Consider the following 13,238-nt stretch of genomic DNA (forward strand, 5'->3'; position numbering starts at 1 on the left):
GAGAAGTGCTTTACAGCGTAACACAGCGTGTGCTCCGACCGGATATGTGTATCTGGTCAGCTGGCACGCTGTATTAATCTGCCCAAGTGATAGATCTAATCCAAACGTCCGGCACGAGCCCCCAATTTGTAAGAGGATGCAATTCAACACTACAGCTAAGTCAACGCCTAGTCTATAATACTGAATGAAAACCCTTATTGATATATCTTTATGTCCAGTTCATGCGTTCTGGATGACTACCCCTATATAACACCCCTCTCTTGGAATCCTCCTGACCCCACTGAGCCAAGAAGTAGTTCTGTTTTGCAAGTTAAAAGGTTTATTTGATAATTTAAACAATAGATATATATATCAGACTTTATAATAAATTAATAATTGAATATCACACTTAATCTGATATGATAAAGATTAACAACGGAGAATCTGGCACTAGCACACTTCTTTATAATCACTAAGGAGTTGACATGAAATGGATAAGATAGCAACAATACTTTTATGGTTTCAAATGGATGCAATGTGGAATGAAATGCAGTACAGAAAATAACTTGATAGGATTTCAGCAAAAGACAATGTAATCACTTTCTTGGACAATTCACCCCCCCTTTATGCAATGCAAGGAAATGGAAGGAAAGCACACAGTTCTCAGAAATGCAATCAACTGTAATTCAGTTCACCCAGCAACTTAGACTACAGAAGTTGAAAACACAGGCAAAATGCTTTTATATGTGCTGGCAATTAAGTGAAAAATATACTAAAATGCTTTTAATTCCCTCTAGGAGGTTTAGGGTGAGTGGTATATGCTTTGAATAAGTTCAGGATCACTTTAGCAAGGATCTAGGGTGTAACTAGCAGGTTAAACGAATTTCTGGCAAATGGAAGGCAAGCAGCAGCAGATTTTTACACGTGAAGAAATTTGCAAATCGCGGTAAAATTCGCGAATGCGTCTGGGGCGATTACAGAGGAACTACAAGGGCTAGCAATATCGTTTTGGGGTCCTAGGAAAGCCTATGATCTCAGCTTCCAGATGAAAGTTACTGCAAGTCTCTAGCACAAGCGGTCACGGAGATATGAGCGATTAAATAAAGGTCGTTTTTTCAGATTTGAAATTTTAAAGTTCAAAAAGACAAGTGCAGCTTGCAACTAGAAAATGACAAGTGACAGCTTTACAAATGACAGGTGACAGTTAGGAGACAGTTCTACTTAGATTAAAATAGGATTGAATTATATTATTTTAACTAAGAGATTGGTTCTGCACAGTTTTCTAGGTACTCACACTATATTCTTGAGTGAAATGGGCCTCGCCACGGATCTGGTCAGGTTTTAGACTGGACTCTGGTCTCTGCACTTCACAGTGATCTGGGTCAGCTCTGCTCTGGCCTGATGGATTTGAAGTCTGGATCTTTCTGCACAGCTTTCTCTAGAGATTGATGGAGGTAAAGTATGGATTTTCCCGGCAGAGCTTCCAGCTGCAAATGGATTTGAAGGTCCCTATCTGTCCTGTCTCTCTGCTTTTATGTGTTTTTAAAATGGGTGTGTGTGAGCAGCATCACTAGCCAGCCCCTCTCCACTTATCATTGGCCAAGCTTTCATTTCTCCCCTGATTGGGGGAGCTAAGTTGTGTCAGAGTGATGTCACTTTACAGCCTGCAGAAAGTCCACTCCTCCTGTCAACTTGCACACAAATCTAGATTTGAACCAAATACATATTTCATAGCTACACAGTGGTTTGAAATTACATGCACCCATCACATATCACAGGAGGTATCCCCTGTTCCAACTCTGCTCTTCCTGGGGGCTTGCATTCAGAAATGGCAATATTTTGCACTTTTTAACTGGTTTGCAATACCGGACATTACCCCAAATTTACACACATGTGCGCAAGGAGTATGGACATTAGTTGATGAAGTGTCAGATTTTTCACATGCACACATTTTGAGTAATATCCTCTTTTCCGCTAAAACCCCCCTGAACATGCCACCGGTTCTAAAAACCTCTTAAAATGTGGGCAGAAAAATCACAAGAATTATGGTGTCATTTAAATAATTTTCACAAGTCCGTACTGTGAGTTATTCATCTTTTTAGAGTTATGTTCTGGCCCCAAAGGGGTGTGGTTTCCTTCCAGCACAAGGTTGAATTTCTGGTTTTTCCAGTTCTGCCAAGCCAGCTTGCTCTCACAGGCAGTGCCCCTCCTTTGTCCTTCCAGGAGGAAGCTACATTTACGACATCTGCAATAAACCATCTGCCTGGGTCAGGACAGGGCTTTGTTCAGAGCTCCTGTATTCTGTGGGGGCTCCCCTTAATTCAATTATCAGAGAGATGGCATATCCTTAGTGTGGCCAGCAAAAGGCAGATAGGCCTGGGAACACAGCTGTGACTCAAGTTTCACTCCTGATGGGGGTAGTTGCCAGGCAGAATTCAGTTCCTTAAGCCAGGTTTCAGATAAAATGTCACTTCTGTTCCCCAGTTTTCTGCATTCAAATAAAACTAAACATTTTTACATATGCAGCTAGAATGCTGATTCTAAGTTCAAAACTATGACATTTAAACAATTGAAACCTATGTGACACTCAAAGTAGGTCACTCATTTATTTTAAACATTTAGATTTGTAGTGTCTTTCAGTCCAAATTTACTTAAACTGCTGAAATCCACAGCTCAGCCAGTCTTGCTATAAACCTTCAAGTCACTTCAGAATATAACTTTAGATTGTATCCACCTCTCAGTAAGTCTTTCTTTGGCTTGCTTTGGGTTCATTTATTCAGTTTTCTACAAAATCTGGTGGTTTTAAAACGCCGGCTTTTGGATAGTGGCGAGTACTGGTACTGCACCCTTTTTTGGGATTTAAGAAAATGAATTCCCAACAGTTATGGGTTTGCTTTTGGCAATCATCATTGCCATTCCCAATGGTTTCAGACTACTGTGTGGATAGTCCAATGGTGGTTTTAGGCAGTGTCCTTCTGTGCCCATAACATCGGCAAAAATGAGTGGCAGCCTATTCTTCATGCATTTCCCTGTGCATTTTCTGGGAAGCTCTGGCCATCATGATGTTTTCCATGTCAGTACTGCACAGTTTTGAGGTAGGGCTCGGATGCATGGGTAAATACATCCCACAAGTCGTACCGAAGGGATTAAATACCTGGGGATCAACATCGTCCGGCCCCACAAAGATCTAAGCCAGGCAAATTACCCCCCGCTGTTTGACAACTTAAAGATATGGAGACATGGGGTAAGGGGCAAATCTTGTGGATGGGAAGGATAAACGCTGTAAAGATGAACCTTCTCCCTAGGGTCCTGTACGTTTTCCAGATGCTCCCTTTGGAAGCCCCAGACGCACTTCTTAAAGAAGCCAAAAAACGTATAACGAGATTCATATGGCAAGGCCAGAGACCCAGAATAGGTTACGAAACACTCACCCTCCCCAAGGATAGAGGGGGGGGTCGGGTCGGCCTCCCAAATTTACGAACTTACCACAGAGCAGCCCAGCTCAGAACCCTGGCCCCCCACCTCAGAGAGGACCCCAACAAACAATGGGTCTTTCTCGAAAACTCCCTCCTGAGCCCGGTCACAGTGGGTGAGTGGTTATGGGTCCCGATGAAAAAGCTGCCAAGGAGAATCAGGGATCACCCAATACTAGTAACAATGTGGAAGGCGTTGGAGGGTAAGGGACACGGTGAGAAGGTGACCACTTGGCCCTCCCCCATGAGTCACATCTGGTCCACACCAGTTTTAGAGGAAATCCCAGAAAATGAACACTATCAGCCCTGGTTTGACGCGGGCCTATGCAGAGTTGGTCAGTTGGTCAGGGAGGAGTCCTTTATAAGCTTCCAGGAGCTTGAAGAATCCTTGGGAATAGGTAGGCTCTCCCCACTCCTCTACCTGAGACTCAAGGGAATCCTAATGAAACCAAAACTAAAGCCCAAATTACAAAGAAAACTCACCCCAGTTGAAAATATCTTAGATACCCATGTAGAAATGAGAGGCCTCATCTCACTTCTTTACTCTGCCCTTTTAACCCCCCCGGGAGGGAACCACCAAAAGCCTCAGGGGGAAATGGGAAAGAGACTTGGGTTGTAGGATCGGAGACGGTCTCCGGGGGCGACTCTGTAGTAGATCATTTAACACCTCGATCTCCTGCCAATACAAAACCCATGCTGTCAATCTCCTGCACAGATGGCAGTATGACCCGATCACACTTTCTAGGATGTTCCCAGACGTATTCCCCCTTTGCTGGCACTGGTGTGGGGAAAGAGCAAACTATTGGCACATGTGGTGGATATGCGGGAAGGTCCAAACTTACTGGGCCGAAGTCCTTAGCTGGCTGAAAGAGGCGGGAGAAGGTGTGCTCCCACTGGACCCGATATTGATACTGTTTGGCCTGCAGCATAAGGATGACCACTGGGAAAAATTACCGGACCTCTCGCACTCCCTACTGTTGGCAGCCAGAGCGGCCCGCACTAGAACGTGGAAGAGGCCCGCCCTCCCCTCAAAGAAAGAATGGGTGATGAATGCCAAAGACATATTCCTAATGGAAAGACTTACTGCGGCTTTACATGGTTCAAGTACCCAAATAGAGACAGACTGGCTGCAATTTCAAGAGGTGTTTGGCAATACATAGGCCACGTCCTGAGACCCTCAAGCGTCCTTGGCCCGGCCCAAAAACAAGCCCCGACATGGAACGAATGGCCTTGGAACCTGGAAAGCCGGTCGACCACTGGCGGAGAAAACCCGGATTGACGCTGCCCTATGCCGCATCATTTCTATAAGTAGACAGCAGCGCTCGAGATACTGTGTGGGGTGGGTGGGAGGTTGCGTGGGGGGAACAAACGCAGGGAAAAATGGCTTATAGTTTGATTTGTTGAGGGCGATTGCCCAACTCTTGTAATTTGCGTACCTATGCTGTTTTCCAAAAATCAATAAAAATTGAATTAAAAAAAGAATATATATATTATTTCATTCAGTACACCCTCGCTCCTGCCCTTGCTGATTTTTGCAACCACTCCTTAGCCTCAGGATCATTCCCCTCCCCTCTGAAGCACTCCCTTGTGCATCCTCTTCTCAAGAAACCCACAGCTGATCCTTCCTGTCCGGCAAATTATCGCCCAATTTCCATTACCCCCTTTCTGGGCAAACTCCTGGAAAAGCTGGCCATCTCTCAGCTTAACTTTCATTCAGATTCTGTTGGTTGTCTCCATGACCACCAGTCTGGCTTCAGAGCTGCCAGAAGCACGGAAACTGCTCTCCTCAATATCCGTGAAGATCTGCTCTCCAACCTTGACTCTAACACTCCCTCTGTCCTCATCCTCCTCGATCTCTCTTCTGCCTTCGACACGGTCAACCACACCATCCTGCTCAACCGTCTCCGTGATAACCTGGGTATCATTGATCAGGCTCTGGCCTGGCTGACCTCTTTCCTCTCTGATCGACCCTCCCAGGTCCAACTGGGGTCTTTCCTATCATCTTTCTTCCTCTCACCCTGGCTTTTCAACCAATACCTGGCAACTCTCGCTCACTGCATTGCCATTTTCTGCTCAAATTTCCAGTGCTACGCTGATGACACTACTCATTTTCCGGCTGCCCTCAGCCACCTCCTCTCTCCCTCTCTCATCTCTGACTGCCTAACTGCCATTCAAAATTGGTGTGCCGCCAATGATCTTTGAATGCCAGCAAGACAGAGATCCTCCTCATCGGCACACCATCTCCATCCTTTTCCCTCACTCTCTGGCCAGCCTCCCTTGGCCGCCCTCCTACTCCTAACTGCGAGGCTAAGAACCTTGGCGTCATCTTTGACTCCACACTTTCCTTCTCGGCCCATATCTCTGATGTCTCTAAAAAGTCAAACTTCCGACTGCACCTCCTTCCGACTGCCTTTCCTCTCCTTTCCCCAGAAGCTCATGGTATCCCAAGCTCTGGTTCTCTCTAGCTTGGACTATTGTAACAGCCTCTTTCTAAATCTACCTGCCTCTACTCTCCGCCCTCTACAACTTATCCAGAACAGGACTGCAAGACTTGTCCTTGGCCTCAAGCCCTGGGATCGTATCTCTCCAGCTTTGAAATCTCTCCATTGGCTCCCAGTGGATGCAAAGATTACATTCAAAACCCTCTGCATTGTCCACAAGGCTTTCTGGGGCCTGGGTCCAAAATCCCTTCAGTTATCCCTCCGCAAATACCTCCCCTCTCAAGCCCTTCGCTCCTCTACCTCTAACTCCCTCAGGGTCAGTCGTTTTTCAAAGAAACGAGCTGGGGGTAGATCTCTATCTTCGGCTGGGGCCTCCCTCTGGAACAGCCTCCCTGCCACTCTAAAACTTGAGGAGACCCATCTCCGGTTCCGGAAATACCTCAAAACCTTCCTCTTTGCTTCTGCCTTCGCTCCCCTTCTCCCCTGCTGATCTGCTCTCTTGGCACTGTGCACCTGGCCACCCTCTGTCCGCTGGGCCCAGGTACCTGCTCACCCTGCCACCTTCCTGCACTGCCTCCTGGCCACCCCTTGCACTGGGGACTGTATCTGTACCCATACAGCCCCCCCATTTTTCTTCTTTTCTGCACTTATTCAGACTACCCAGTCTGCTATCTTAAACACAGCACTTGCCACTTGCTGGCTCCACTAACACAGTTTGCCTCAATTTTCTATTTATTTTATTTATCTCCGCTCCTCGGCTTCTGCACTTTCCACTCCTCCCCTTCCATGCACTTTTCCCCTTTTCCCTTTCCCATGCACTTGCGCGTTCTCAATGTCACTGGGCCTAGTAAGATCGCTGTTTTGTTGTGTTGTTTCTCCCCTGTTCCCCTCCCTTGCCTAGTCGCGCTCTGAAACACTTGTGTACGAGCGCGATACAAATAAAATATCATATATATAAAAACAATTTAATAAGTGAGTAAATCTCCCTCATCCTATAAATAAATGTCTTATGCAAAAAAGTGTGGGGATAACAGCCACAATAGTTCCTGGCTGCTTTGCATAACATCAAAGAGCATTTTGGGAACATAAAAATGGACATAGGTGTTTATATTTAAGACATATGTCTGTGAGAAGGATGTAAGCATGCAACTATTTTGATCACTATACACAGTGGGCCTGACTTTCATTTATCACAATACTCCCCCGAATAATAAATAGTATGCAATGTATGAGTTCTATATACCAATTTGGACTTACCTTTCCTCTTGGCGCGAGTCTTGCCCTGAGCAGAAAACAACTCCTTATTTTGCTTGCTGCATTTGATGGTGATGATTATTTGTGGGAAACTATAGTCTTTTTAAGGGGCCCCCACCTGGCCATGGGGTCTTACCCCTCTTCCTTAGTCTGTGGGGGCCCCAGCTATTTTATAAACCCTCGCTTTTTTCAGCTCAGGGGTACAGTCATTGCTGTTCCTACTGTATCTTTGTAACCCTGAAGCAGATCCTGGCTCCGTTGGTTGCTTATTCAGTTTTATCCCTAGCTCTGCTCCCTTCCCAGCCACTGGCCTTATACCCCCTTGTTTTCCAGTCTGAAGCAAAGGCTGTCAGCTGCTTGTTCCCGGATGGAGGCCTTCTCTTGCAGATTTATTGCCTGCTGCTTAACCCTGCATGTTCCCCAGCCTCCAATGTAGCAGCACTTTCATGCTTGCAGCTTATTAGCACTGCACCAGCAATCTGTTCCCTGTTGCTATTAGGAATGCCCAAGATCCAGTTGCCAGGTATTGTGAAAGCCTTGTTTTGACCCTTAGCTCTTGGGATACCCTCGCGGGATGATAAATGGCTGTCAGGTTCCAGTGTCCTTTCACCTCAGCATTGGTTCCATAGTATAGCACGTAACTCCCACGTCCTTGGTGTTCGTCCCAGAGTGAGAGCTAGCTCTGTTGTCTAGGCTGGGTTCTTTCCTTCCCATTCTTTTGTCTTCCTTTGCCCTCTATTTCAAGCCCCTGATTTGTGTGCTGGTGTCCCAGTCATGGACCTTGTACCGAGGGTGCCACTGAGCAGGCACTACGCAGTGTCTTGTGCACAGACACCCTGAGCTATCGCTCCCATGTCGAGATACTGGGTCACTATGCAAGAGCATCAGGTGAAACGTGATGTCATTCAAGGCTTGGTCACGTGACCTCAGTCATGGTGCTTTGCCTCACCTGTGCTTCCCCTCCGTTCCATCGCCTTTTGCCTATGCTCTTATCTCTTGCTTAGTATCTTGGCTGCTGGTAATTCTGTAATTGTGCACCGTCCCAATTGCCCCAACAACTCTTAAAATCCCTTTGCTACATTAACTGGCTCAATGTAATCCGGAATTGTTTAACTTTATGGACTACACAACCAGAGACGTCATCTGGGGGTCGCCAGCGGTGGCAACAGCGAACCCTGTGGTCTCCCTTGCTACTCCTCTTTGTTTCTGGAGAGGCTGGCTTTCTTGTTCGGGCCTCTAAGACAGGGGGTTGCATTAGCGAAACTATTTCAGCAGTGACACTAAATTAAAAAAAAAAAGAGTAGGAATACCAAATGATTTGTCTTTCTGGAATTCTATGCAATAATTGCAACTCATTAAAAGGTAATTTCAGGCTCACTTCAGGGGGTGAGTCACTGATTTAGTCTGTTCTTAAACACATCAACTCAGCCTTTCATCCTTAGAAGGTCGATAAATGAGTACCAACACAGGTTGGGCGATATTGTATGCATATTTGTTCTATATAAAGCGCTTAAGCGTAAGTGGTTTCTAACACATCATTTTCATTTGGCCTTGGATGTCTGCTTGCATTCACAGTAATTTGGTAATATGGGTCTATATTAACGATACATATAGTGATCCATTCTTGTATGAAATGTATATCGCATTATAGTGATATCATAATCATATTTTTCGTTGTGTACCTAGGAACAATGCTATGTGATGCCCCTTCCTGTCTTGTCAAGGGTCGAAGGGTTGTACTCCTGAAATGACGTCCCTGTACACCACCAAGATACGCTTTACAATTAAAGTAACATAACATCTAAAGGAAAATTAGGTCCTATGATGTCTGCAATAGCATGCATTTTTCCCTTGGCCCCTGAGGTGTGAAGCCAAAAATCTTGAACTGGTCTCATCATAACACTATTCAAGACGCAAACTCTCCTGGCCTGGGTAACGCTCTACAAACTCATTTTCAGGAGAAGTGTCGTGGCCACTGGTGTTGTGAGGCCCTAAATTAGCTCCCCCAAATCAGTGTCCACATGCGGAAATTCAGGTTAAAAATCTTCACAGGGGTTAAAACCAACTTCCCTTCTACCAAGCACTGCCAAGCCAAAGGGCACCCCATCATTGCGCTAGAAGCAGTGTGAGGAAACTCATCTGTAGACAGGCAGAACTATAGGTGCCTGTCTCCCCCAAAGGAGGCAGAGGGCATAGGGGCAGTCCCACTGTCACAAGAAGGGTGGCCGGTGGAGGCTCTTCAGATGCCTAAAGGCCAGTGCCCAGTTTCGGGTCCTAGGCGCAGTGCTGGACCCAATTGACCCGGGGGAGAGCAGAGACAGAGGTAATGATCGTTAGAACCTCTCTTCCAGCCCATCTCTTCCTGTGCAGGCGAGGGTTTGCCCTCCATCCATGAACTGCAGCACAACAAACTTCTTCACGCCAGAACAGTCTAGGGGTGCGTCATGTGCTTTAAGTGGGGTAAGAAATCGAGGGGGGCCCTAATGCGCTGTGATGAAATATTTGGGAATGGGGCCTAAAAACGGTCTCAGACTCAAATCCCAAGTAGCCAATACATCTTTCTAAGAGGAGTGGACTGTGTAATTACTCGAGGGACCTAACAGAGCCAATCGAGTTTAAGTTGCTGCTTTGAAACACAATTCTGTTGTATGAAGTGCCTTACAAATGATCGATAAATAAATAAATATGCGCAATGAAAGTGGAAGAAATCTGGTTTGAAAGATAATGTGGGTACAAATGTTTACCAAAATAAATATACTCAAATATGAAACCAAACATAAGATCAAAAAGGGGCAGTCCACCATGCAGTCCCACAGTTCTTTTGAAAGAAAAACATTATATGTACATACTAATTAAAGGCATTCTAATGATACTTTAATACATGTGGCAAAAATCTCTCTCTTATTTCCTATTCCTGTTTGTAAAGTACCTCGTTTCCCTTTTATTGATGTTGTGGTTCTAAACATTACTGAATGTGACATCTACTGGCAAAGAGCTGTACGGCCTCTCATATTTTAAAGAAATTTGGTAAGGGAGGGCAGTGCCGAGAGCATGAGTGCAAGGGCAATATTTGGAAACTGTCAGAGCCGAGCCCTGGCCCACTTAAAGCCATTGGTGCATCTACTCAGAAAACACATAGGAGGTGTTGGGATACAACGCCGGCGCCAGATGCAGTTTAAACCTCGAGGCTATAATAGTGGTCATATAATCATGAAAAATATATAACTATCAGAGACCCAGACTGGCTGTTCCAGATGGTATCTACCACCGAGCTACAGCAGCGTTTGCAACTGCGTTTAGGAGCACAGACAGCCATGACAGCATCTGTGCAGATCTGCTCCAGTGACTTCTGCTGGCTGTGAAACGTTCTCATCCAGCCCTGTTCCTGGAGCTACTTCAAAGGACGAGGACTGCGTCTAAGGAGGTGAGGAGTCTGGTGCCTCTCAAGAGGACGGTCTGAAGTCATGCCGTGGACCAAAAAAGTGACTCCCTGAAGAATAGAGCAACAAGACGACAACAAAAAAATGGGTACATTGGAAAAATGGAACACACGCCTCAGCGTCCATATCTTTGAGCAGAGAAAATAACGCAGGCGGCAGTGCATTGCAATGGTATGTAATGTAAGCACACGTGAAACAGATTGTGACACATATGGAAAAGTGAGCAAGTATGGATAAGAGCCATCGCATGGATGCACACCTTCTCCGTTTCAGGAAGAAGGGTTGGGTACCAGCTGTCACGGAAAACCAACGGGGAAAATGCTGAGCTATCGGAAAGTATGTGCAGCGGGCGGCCTGTGCACGCTCCAGCACCACAGGGGCCGGATCAGCAGAGGCTATATCTGTGGTGAGAACTCTGTCTGGAAGAGCCCAGGCCACTTAGTTAGGTGCTGTGGCGGGGGAGGGGGCGTTAGCCTCAACCTGCTGGTGAGACCCGACGACAGCAGTGTTAGCACTTCCATACGGTACACAGGCCCGGTCCCCAGTACCTGAAGGAAGAGCCTGACACACTGCTGCCTTGCCTTTGGCAGTCCGCCCCTTTATTCAACACGCATGCGCTGCGTTCCCCCGAACGTCGCACATGCGCCCAAATCACATGACTCTTTAATATCCCTGCTTTTCTCACAACAAAATACACATAACAATATGTTAACTTGTCTGGGTTGTCAGCAGGACATATAACAGGTATATCATACCAAAACAATGCAAAGCCCAACGTGGGCGTTTACCATCACATCTGCTCCTTAAGGGTCTGGGTCCAAAGGGTAGTCTTTGAACCTGCACCGTCGTCCTTCCCGGCGAGGCTAGCGTCTTTCATCTTGGCTAGCAGCTCGCAGTGGTTCCTCGGACCTCACGGTCCGAAGTGTCTTCATTTGGCGCAGGGGAGCCCTCCAAGGTGAGAGCAGGAGACTCACACTCAGCCGGTTCTCCCCGCGAGTCCCGACCTCCGATATTCTTAAAGAATGAGGAGTTCCTTGTGATAGTCCCCCGGCTATCAACGGCCATGACTATGGATCCTTTGACATTAGTCACGCCCATGTGTGGACTCGTAGTTTAAGGACAGTTTCCCCCTCAGAGTGTCTTGCGCGCACCAGGACGGTGTCTCCGATTTCAATGGTTGCAGGTTTCAGATGCCTCCGGGCATTTTCTTGCTCATTGCGTATTCTTCTTTCGTCTAGGAACTTCTGCTCCTCAATTATTCCGGGAGTCCTTCCCTCAGTTTCAGATATCAAACCTTTCAGGCACCGGTTAAAGAGAGCCTCAGCTGGGGCCACTCCTGTAGACTGGTGAGATGTGGACCTATATTCACGGAGGAATTGATATAGATTTCTCTGCAACTCCCCTCTCTGGCCCTGAGTTATCCTGAGAACCTTGTTTAACGTACGCATAAAGCGCTCCACTTCCCCATTTGCCTTTGGCCAGCCAGGGGTGACTTTCCTGTGCACTACTCCACATTTCTCTATGAAGCCAGCGAACTGATGGCCCTGAAACGGGGATCCATTATCAGAACACAGTACGTGGGGAAAACCATGGGTTGCGACGATCTTGTTCATAGCATGGATGGTCTGGTCACTTGAAGTTGACTCCACTATTTCTACTTCTGAGTAGCAGGACCATTGATCGATGAAGACTAAGAAGTACGTGCCCCTCCCGGTGGATCTAAAGTCTGCATGCACAGTGCCCCAGGGCTGATCACCCCTTTCCATGGTCTCAATGCATGGCTCCTTACTCACGGGCACCGCGGCTTAACACCAGACACATTGGTGTATGTGCTCATCGACCCTCTTCTCAATGTCTGGGAACCAGAATTTCGCTCTTAGTCGTGTCTTTGTCTTGGCAGTGCCTTGATGGCCGATGTGTGCCAGTTCCAATACGTTGTCTAGCAGTCCTCTTGGGATTACAATTTGTCTTCCTCTTAGTAGCAGGCCCTCCTCAGAAGTCGATAGTTCATGACGCGCACACCACAGCAATTGTAGGTCCTGCTGTGTCTCTTTCTCTCTCCTCGACAAATCTGCCAGCACCGACTTCCAGTCACCATTTCCTATGGCGTTGTGAATCATCTGGAAGCATCCGTTGGCCTTAGAGGCTTCAGCCACTTCCTCTAGCATGAGCTCTATTGGCATGGATGCTTCCACCACTTGCCGGATGGCCTCCTCGCACTCTCCTTCCACACAACTGTCCCGTGCGCCACCGTTCCATGGATGGCAAGATAGAAAATCAGCCGGGTTGTGTGTCCGTGGCCTGTATTGCAGCTTTATGCCATATTTTATGAGACTGAGCATCCACCTCTCTATCCTCAGAGGCGGCTTGGAGGATGACCCTGTCATGATGGGAATCAGGGGCTTGTGATCGGTGATAGCCGAGAAAGGCTTGCCCAGGATGTAGAGACTAACATGTTTGCAGCCCCACAGGATGGCCAGTGCTTCCCGTTCAATTTGTGAATATCTTCACTCTGTGTCCGTTAGGGCTTTACTGGCGTAAGCAATGGGTCGCATCTGACCCTGACAATCTGGCTGCAGTAGTACCGCACCAAGGCCAACAGGGCTAGCATCACCATCTCGGACTCTTTCTCCTGGTTGAAATAAGCCATT

The sequence above is a fragment of the Ambystoma mexicanum genome, chromosome 2q, assembly GCF_040938575.1.
Source record: "Ambystoma mexicanum isolate Mex_15411 chromosome 2q, UKY_AmexF1_1, whole genome shotgun sequence".
Classification (NCBI taxonomy): Eukaryota; Metazoa; Chordata; class Amphibia; order Caudata; family Ambystomatidae; genus Ambystoma; species Ambystoma mexicanum.